Source organism: Mastomys coucha, unplaced genomic scaffold (genome assembly GCF_008632895.1).
Source record: "Mastomys coucha isolate ucsf_1 unplaced genomic scaffold, UCSF_Mcou_1 pScaffold13, whole genome shotgun sequence".
Lineage (NCBI taxonomy): Eukaryota > Metazoa > Chordata > Mammalia > Rodentia > Muridae > Mastomys > Mastomys coucha.
Window position 1 is genome coordinate 4,373,789 of NW_022196895.1, and position 7,381 is coordinate 4,381,169.

The window sequence follows — 7,381 nt, forward strand, 5'->3', positions numbered from 1 at the left end:
TACATTTCTGAAGAGATCAAGTACATGTGGTAATTTGGAAATTATCAAAACACCAGAACCTACAAGGAGAAAGGATTGCTTAGGTCATGTGGACTCAGGTGCAGGAATTGAAATAAAGAAACTGCTGGCTGGGACTAGAGAGATGGCTCAGCAGTTAAGAACACTGACTGCTCTGCCAGAGGTCCTGAGTTCAATTCCCAGCAACCACATGGTGACTTACAACCATCTGTAATGGGATCTGGTGCCCTCTTATGGTGTCTCTGAAGAGAACAACAGTGTACTCATATACATAAAATAAATAAATCTTTAAAAAAAAAGAAAAGAAAAGAAAAAGAAAACAGAAAACAGAAAAAGAAACTGCTGGCAGGCCCTGAGTTTTCCTACTGTGGGGAGTACAGGCTGCTCTGAGTCAGAGAGCTGTAGAATGGAAGTTGCCTACTTCTTGGGGCAGATTGATTGAACTGTGAATTTATAAAATTGGGATTATTTGCTTTTAGGGTAGATTTATATACAGATTTTGTCCGAATTATGTGGTGAATTTTGCCTACAGTTCAGAACTAGGACAGCAAAAACTAGTCACTGACTTCAAGTAGAGAGGGCAGTGAACAGAGGTATTAGTAAAATAAATGTGTATGGCTCCAGGAAGAGAGCCAAAGAGATTAGATAGTATAACAAGATGGTTGGTTCTGTTGGCAGAGAGCCAACAGAAACATGGTATAAAGATATATTGTTCTAATACATCTCATAGGATCCTCAAACTCTGTCTAATTTTAGCTCCATGGGAATTCTGGGTTTAAGTCCTGCTTTGCCTAGCTGCCTGCTTATAAGCAGGTCCAGATAGAAGTGTGAATCAATTGCTTTAAAGATAGTATAAAGATATATTACTCTAATACACCTCATAGGATACTCAAATTCTGTCTAACATGGGCCCCATGGGAATTCTAGGTTGCTATCCTACATGGCAAAATAGAAAAGGCCTAATAGACACATACAATATTTTAGGTTACTTCATTTGTTTTGGATTGTTTTAATCTGGACTAGGATAAGGAATATTAGTCACTGACTCCAGAGTAGAGAGTGCAGTAATAATCATTGCCTGCTTTGAACAGGTATTAATTATCTATGTCCGTGGCTCCAGGTAGAGAGTTCAACAGACAGATATTATACAGGTATTCATAAAATATGTCTGTGGCTCTGGGCAGAGAGCCAAATGGAAAGATGGTATAGATTGTTTAACCAGCCACAGGAAGCTCATATTCTGCTAATGTGGGTGGGCTCCATGGGAATCTGAGTGTCTTTTCCTGCTGGGCAAAATAGGAAAGGCCTAAGTATAGGCACATGCAGTATCTTAGTTCACTTCATTGTTTTAGATTGTTTTGATTTTCAAAATGGGTGTGATTTTGAGTTTTGTGCTTATACTATTCCTCTGGAGAGAGGTCTAAATAAAAGGGTTTTCTGATTACTGGCTCAAGGATATGCTGATTTGGGAAAAAGGTTTTGTCTTTCTGATTTTGGAAAAGGTGATTAAGGAATTTATACCTTCCAGAGTTATATGGATCAGATTTGATAGAGGGACACCCCTGAAGAACTAGATTCCAGAGACTCAAACAAAAAGATTATCTTGATGGTACTAAAAAAAATGTTTTGAGATTTGTATATTACAGAATATAGAACCTTGGTGAGTCTCCACTTGAACTCTGGATATCTTGGACTTTCAGCTGCTAGAGTTTCTTGGTATCATGGCAGATCCACAAGGATTTGCCACCAGAGGAATCAGATTTTAATAAGGCTTACAAGATTAGGTTTTAGTTGTTGTGCCCAGATACTGTGTTATCATTATTTCTGAAATGAAATAAAATAAAATAAAAGTCAAGTTTGTTTTCTTGGTTTGCTGTAATGACAAGTACATAAGAGGCACACTGCCACTTCCAAGTCCACACCTGGCTTAGACTGTACAGGGCAGTGGATAAAGACCCTGTAGCTGCTCAAGGGGCCTAAAGTAAGTGACAATTAAATGCTCAGCCCTAAACCTTTATGCTACCCTTACTTAGGTTCAGAGAATAGCATAGAAGAAGGGAGAGAACGGATGTGAGAGCTGCAAGATGGGGCTTTGAACACTACTTCGCAAGCAGCAAAAAGCTAGTGATGTAGAATCTCATAGCTAGGGTTGCCTGAGCTCAGGATCAGACCTGTCAAGCATAGACCAAGGAGGGACTAATGGTTCTCTGTTGGACTATAAGGTACTGATAGATTGGGGGTAAGGAGATGCTCTTGTTCTTCAGGTGTGTAACCACTGATGAGACACCAGGCTCCAGAGAATAGCTCCAAACTTTTAACCATGTGAGGAACCATGTTAAACTTGGTGAGTCACAAAAAACCCCAAAAAGATGGATGTGGGAAGAGTCCTGTGGGAGGCGGGAGGGAGGAAGGAAAGAAGAGAGTGAGAGCAAACAGAATACACTGTGTATGCATGTGAGTGTTTGAGCCCATGAATGTGTGCATGTGTGTGAGTGTGTGTGTGTGTGTGTGTGTGTGTGTGTGTGTGAAATTGTCACAGTAAAACTATAATAAGAAATTAAACTCAGAAACCCCCTCTACATTTTTATACATAAATCAGTTGCTTTATTTTCAGGTTACATCTAACATTGTACAGCCTGAAGATAAAGTGCATGAAAAAAAATGGGATTTCCTGCTACTCAGTTGAGGTACAGAGTATAAGAAGACACTTCTCAAAGTGTTCTCTTGATCCTTCTCACCAGCCACCTTAAGAATGGGTATGACACCTACTCCCAACTTAGGAATGAGAGCTGGTCCTGGTGGTGTGGGCACCGGAGAGCTGGTCCTGGTGGTGTGGGTGCTGGAGAGCTGGTCCTGGTGGTGTGGGCGCCGGAGAGCTGGTCCTGGTGGTGTGGGCACTGGAGAGCTAGTCCTGGTGGTGTGGGCGCTGGAGAGCTGCACCCCCTTGCCAGCTTTGGCATTGGGGATTGGGTAAGCCAGCCTCACCCCATGTTAAGGCAGTGCTGGAGAGCTGGTCCTGGTGGTGTGGGTGCCGGAGAGCTGACCCCCACAGCCTCAGCTCAGGAGAGCTGGTCCCAATCCTCATCTGGAAAAATTGAGAGAGCAGGCTCCATTGGCACCGGCTCAGGAGAGCTGGCAGGCTGACGACTACTCAGGCCCAGATGCAGGGCTTTGAGTTTGCCCACCCTAACATCTACCTCATCTATGAATTCAGGGAGCACATGAAGGGGAAGGTCTTGCAAATCCAAAGCTGAAAGATCTCCATCACAGGGCAGCAACGAGATTATCAGATAGGAGTTTCAGTGAGAATCCAGTATTGATGGTGAAGCAGAAGTCGGAGACCTCAAACCAGAGCAATGACTCATTGCAATGAACATTTGCAAGTAAAGCTATTTGGGCAAAAGGGTGTACTGTATGACACACCGCAGTTTCCACCAAAAGGAGATTTTTGTTTGCTTGTTTTTGTTTTTTGTTTTATTTTATTTTTTTAAACTTTTATTATTTTGCTTTCTTTCAGGGAGTTTGAAATGGCGGGGACATATATGGAGGGATGGGGAGGTGAGTGGGGTTGGGGTACATAATGTAAAATTCACAAAGAATCAATGAAAAGGGTTTTTTTAAATTATAAAGGCAAACTAAAAAAGAAAGGAAGAAAGAAAGAAAGAAAAAGAAAGAGTGAGAAGTAAGTCCCTCACTTCTACCTGACAGCACAGCAAGGAGCCTTCTGGTACTCCCTGACTCTGTGTAGGAATGCCTTGGGTCATCTGCAGTCGGTCTGTGGGTCTGGGTACTCATAGTTCCAGGTATCTCCAACTCAGTGTCCCTCCACTGTTTGAGCTTTGAAGTGGCAGATGGCAGATGAGTGGTGTTATGTTAAAAGACAGCCTTTGGGGATGTGGAAAAGTTTAACACAGTGTGGCTCTGTTGGGTTGGACACTGCTGGGACAAGGTAGCCAGGGCAAAACTAGTTTCTTCTGTTATTCTGAGATTTTTAGGAGAATTAGAACTTTCCCATCCTCTCATTTGTGTTTTTGATGGAGTGAATTATAATGATGGTCACAGTGTGAACATTAGAGTAGCTTTCTGGCAGAGACATGCTAACTTTGTTTTAATCAGTATGAGCACCGTGTTCCTGTGCCACCCAGTAGTCAAGCAACATCTAAGATAAACATTTAAAAATAAAATCTCATTAATCTGGAATTTATAAAGGCAGCAAAGGCTGATCATAAGTGTCTACTACGGTGATTTGTATAATGACAATTCATAAAATCTTCCCTTATACAGGAAACAAGTAGGGGTCAGTGTATCTACATATATTGAGCAAAAAAGCATCATGAGGACATTTCTGGAAACCCTGTCGAGATGCTGAGCAAGTGAGGGAGGAGAGTTAGTGTTGGGCATTGGTTTTAATGTTTTGAAATGATTTGGTTCCCTAATTGGGAATCTGTGTGTCCACATGCTGAAAGTCCTTGTCCCCAATTAGTTTTTGATGGATCAATAAAGATGGCGGTGGCCAATGGCCGGGCAAAAGGAGGCAGGGTAGGAACCTTAGAGTTATGTGGGCTATGACACAGGGGTGAAGAGAAGGAGAAATAGCCATGAAGTGGTGGAATACGGAAGGACATAAACGCTGCAGGAGATGAAGCCAACCAGCCATGTGAGATTTTGGGTAAGTGGCCACTTCCCTGATGGGGCTTAGGGAAGCAGGCAGAGCATTAGAAGTGAACAACCATTGAGCTTAGATGGCATATTAAAAATAAGCTAGTGTGTGTGTGTGTGTGTGTGTTTGCGTTGTGTGTTTCATTCTCAATCTAAAGATTCCCTGAGAGGGTGTCTGGAAGTCCAACCCACCAGGAACACAAAGCAGAATAGCTAAAAACTTACATTACAATAAAAATTGCCTACCTCCAGCCACCAGATAATCATAAATTTGATTTAATTTGTTTTAAAGGACAGAAGGTATAATTTAGGGAGATTACATTTTAAAAATGCAATAAACAAATGTAATAGTCACTAAGTGCCATCAGTGCCTAGCTGCTTTTGCTGGGTATCATCTGTACCCAAGTTAAGCTAGGAGCCATCAGCTCTGGCTTCCACTGCCTGCTACCATCCACAGGGGCAAATAAGAGGTACTGTCAGCACCTCACTGCTAATATTGGATACCACCAAGGCTCAGGATATGCCAGGAGCCTAACCACCAAGGCTCAGGATATGCCAGGAGCTGTAGGCTCTGGTTTTAATTGCCTGCTACCATGAGCAGAGACTGATATTAGGTGCCATCAGTGCCTCGTTGTCCCATCCTGATTGCGATATTTTGGTAATATTAATTTTCATATTAAGATATTAAGAAAAAGTAATTGTTACTTCCTGTTGTTTTTTTTTTTAATAGGTGGAATTAGGTTTGTGTGGGTTTGTTGAAAGATTACTTTCTTGCTTCTTCTAGAGTGTAGTTTTGCTCCTTATGTTGGTGTTTTCCATCTATTATCCTTTGTAGGGCGGGATTTGTTACAAATTATAGATAGGTTGTCATTTTAGGGAATAATTTGAATGGTCATAATTTTGAACAGGGAGGAAATAGATGGGATAGATTACTACATTTATTCTTTTTAAAATTGATTTGTTTTATTGCATTATGATGAGAAAAGATACATGATTTCTTTTCTTTTTTCTTTTTTCCTTTTTTTTTTTTTTATTTTTAGAGACAGGTTTCCTCTTGTAGCCGTTGCTGTCCTGGTACTCACTCTGTAGACCAGACTGGCCTCAAACTCAAAAATCTGCCTGCCTCTGCCTCCCACGTGCTAGGATTAAAGGCGTGTGCCACCACTGCCCAGCACATATTTTCAATTTACCTGAATTTGTTAACATTTAAAAATATATTTTAAGTAAATAGAATTAAATGACATTCTTGTTTCCCTTTTGTACCTCAACTCCTCCCAGAGACCACCCTTCAATATCTACAATACCTTTAGCATATTATTTAACATTTATAAAATATTATAACAACAAAAATGAGTATTATAGGGATGGTGAGATGGCTCAGTGGTTAAGAGCAGTGACTGCTCTTCCAGAGGTCATGAGTTCAAATCCCAGCAACCACATGGTGGATCACAACCATTTGGAATGAGATCTGATGCCCTCTCCTGGTGCGTCTGAGGACAGCTACAGTGTACTTACATATAATAATAAACAGATCTTTTTTAAAAAAATGAGTATTATAAAAGTTGCTTGATAAAAACAACAATCAAGTTAACAGTATAATGTAGATGCTTGTGTACACCAATAGTGAAAATACATACGTTTTTCTCAATATAAATTTTAAATAACTCCAAACATATTAACTGTATATTTTAAAATAATACATCACTACTAGTATTTTCTTAAATGAACATAAATATATAAAGTCTTTTGTTTGTTTTTTGTTTGTTTGTTTTGTATTTAGTAGAGCTTAAAATCTTGGCTCTTACTGTGGTACAAGCCCAAAATAAGAACCATTTTTAGACATTGGATTTCATTATAATAAGGCTAAATTCAATGAACCTTACATCACCAAAGGATTTTACCTCCGTCATAGCTAAGCTGAGAGTTGACAGTTCTGCTGCTCCAAGGAATGAATTGTAGGCACGATTTTTATATACAGACTTCCTGCTATGGTCAAAGCTATTTGACTTGAGTGAATGACTTTATTCTCAGCCCACAGAGAACAGGTTACATTCATTTAAGAAATGGTGTGTGTATTAAGATGGTCTAGCCATAAAGTCATTCACTAACTGTTTCAATGAACAATGGTTCTGCTTGGAGTGTGGCACAGACATTAGGTGAGGGTAAGAATCTTGTTCATTGGTTGTGATAGTTTGGAAAAGCATTCATCTCAGAGAAAGAGTAACTTATAAAGTCTCTTCTTCAAACTTAATACAATAGTTACAAATGTCAAGCAAAGCATTCAGTCTCAGTCTTTGTTGTTCTCTTACAAGCCACCTCCAAATTTAATTGTCTACATTTCTTTTGGCTGTATAAATACTTTTGAAATATGTAAGCTTTTCTGAAAACCAAAGTATAGTGTAAAAACATGAAATAAACAATAATATTAATAGAGAGGCTGAGATAGGAGAAGCAAGATCTTAAGACCATTATGTTGTACACAGCAAGACACTGTCATATACAAACAAGCTGAAAGTGTATATGGATTGTACAATATTGGATCTATTTCTCCAACTACCAAATTAGAGAGATCATTGGATGATAGTCAACAAATTTCTAATTCCTCATATTTTTGGATTTCAATCAATTAGGATATTTTGGTAATATTGATTTTCATATTAAGATATTAAGAAAAAGTAATTGTTACTTCCTGTTGTTTTTGTTG

The 7,381-nt window shown here is 39.5% G+C and overlaps 1 long non-coding RNA gene across 1 annotated transcript in view; it reads right to left on the bottom strand.

Annotated features, from left to right (window-relative positions):
* Nucleotides 1-3,044: 3,044 nt before the first annotated feature.
* Nucleotides 3,045-7,381, bottom strand: part of LOC116087526 — a 35,044-nt gene continuing 30,707 nt past the window's right edge. The window contains exon 3 of the long non-coding RNA XR_004117448.1: nt 3,045-3,103. This is a non-coding gene — a long non-coding RNA (uncharacterized LOC116087526). The remainder of the gene's footprint in view (nt 3,104-7,381) is intronic.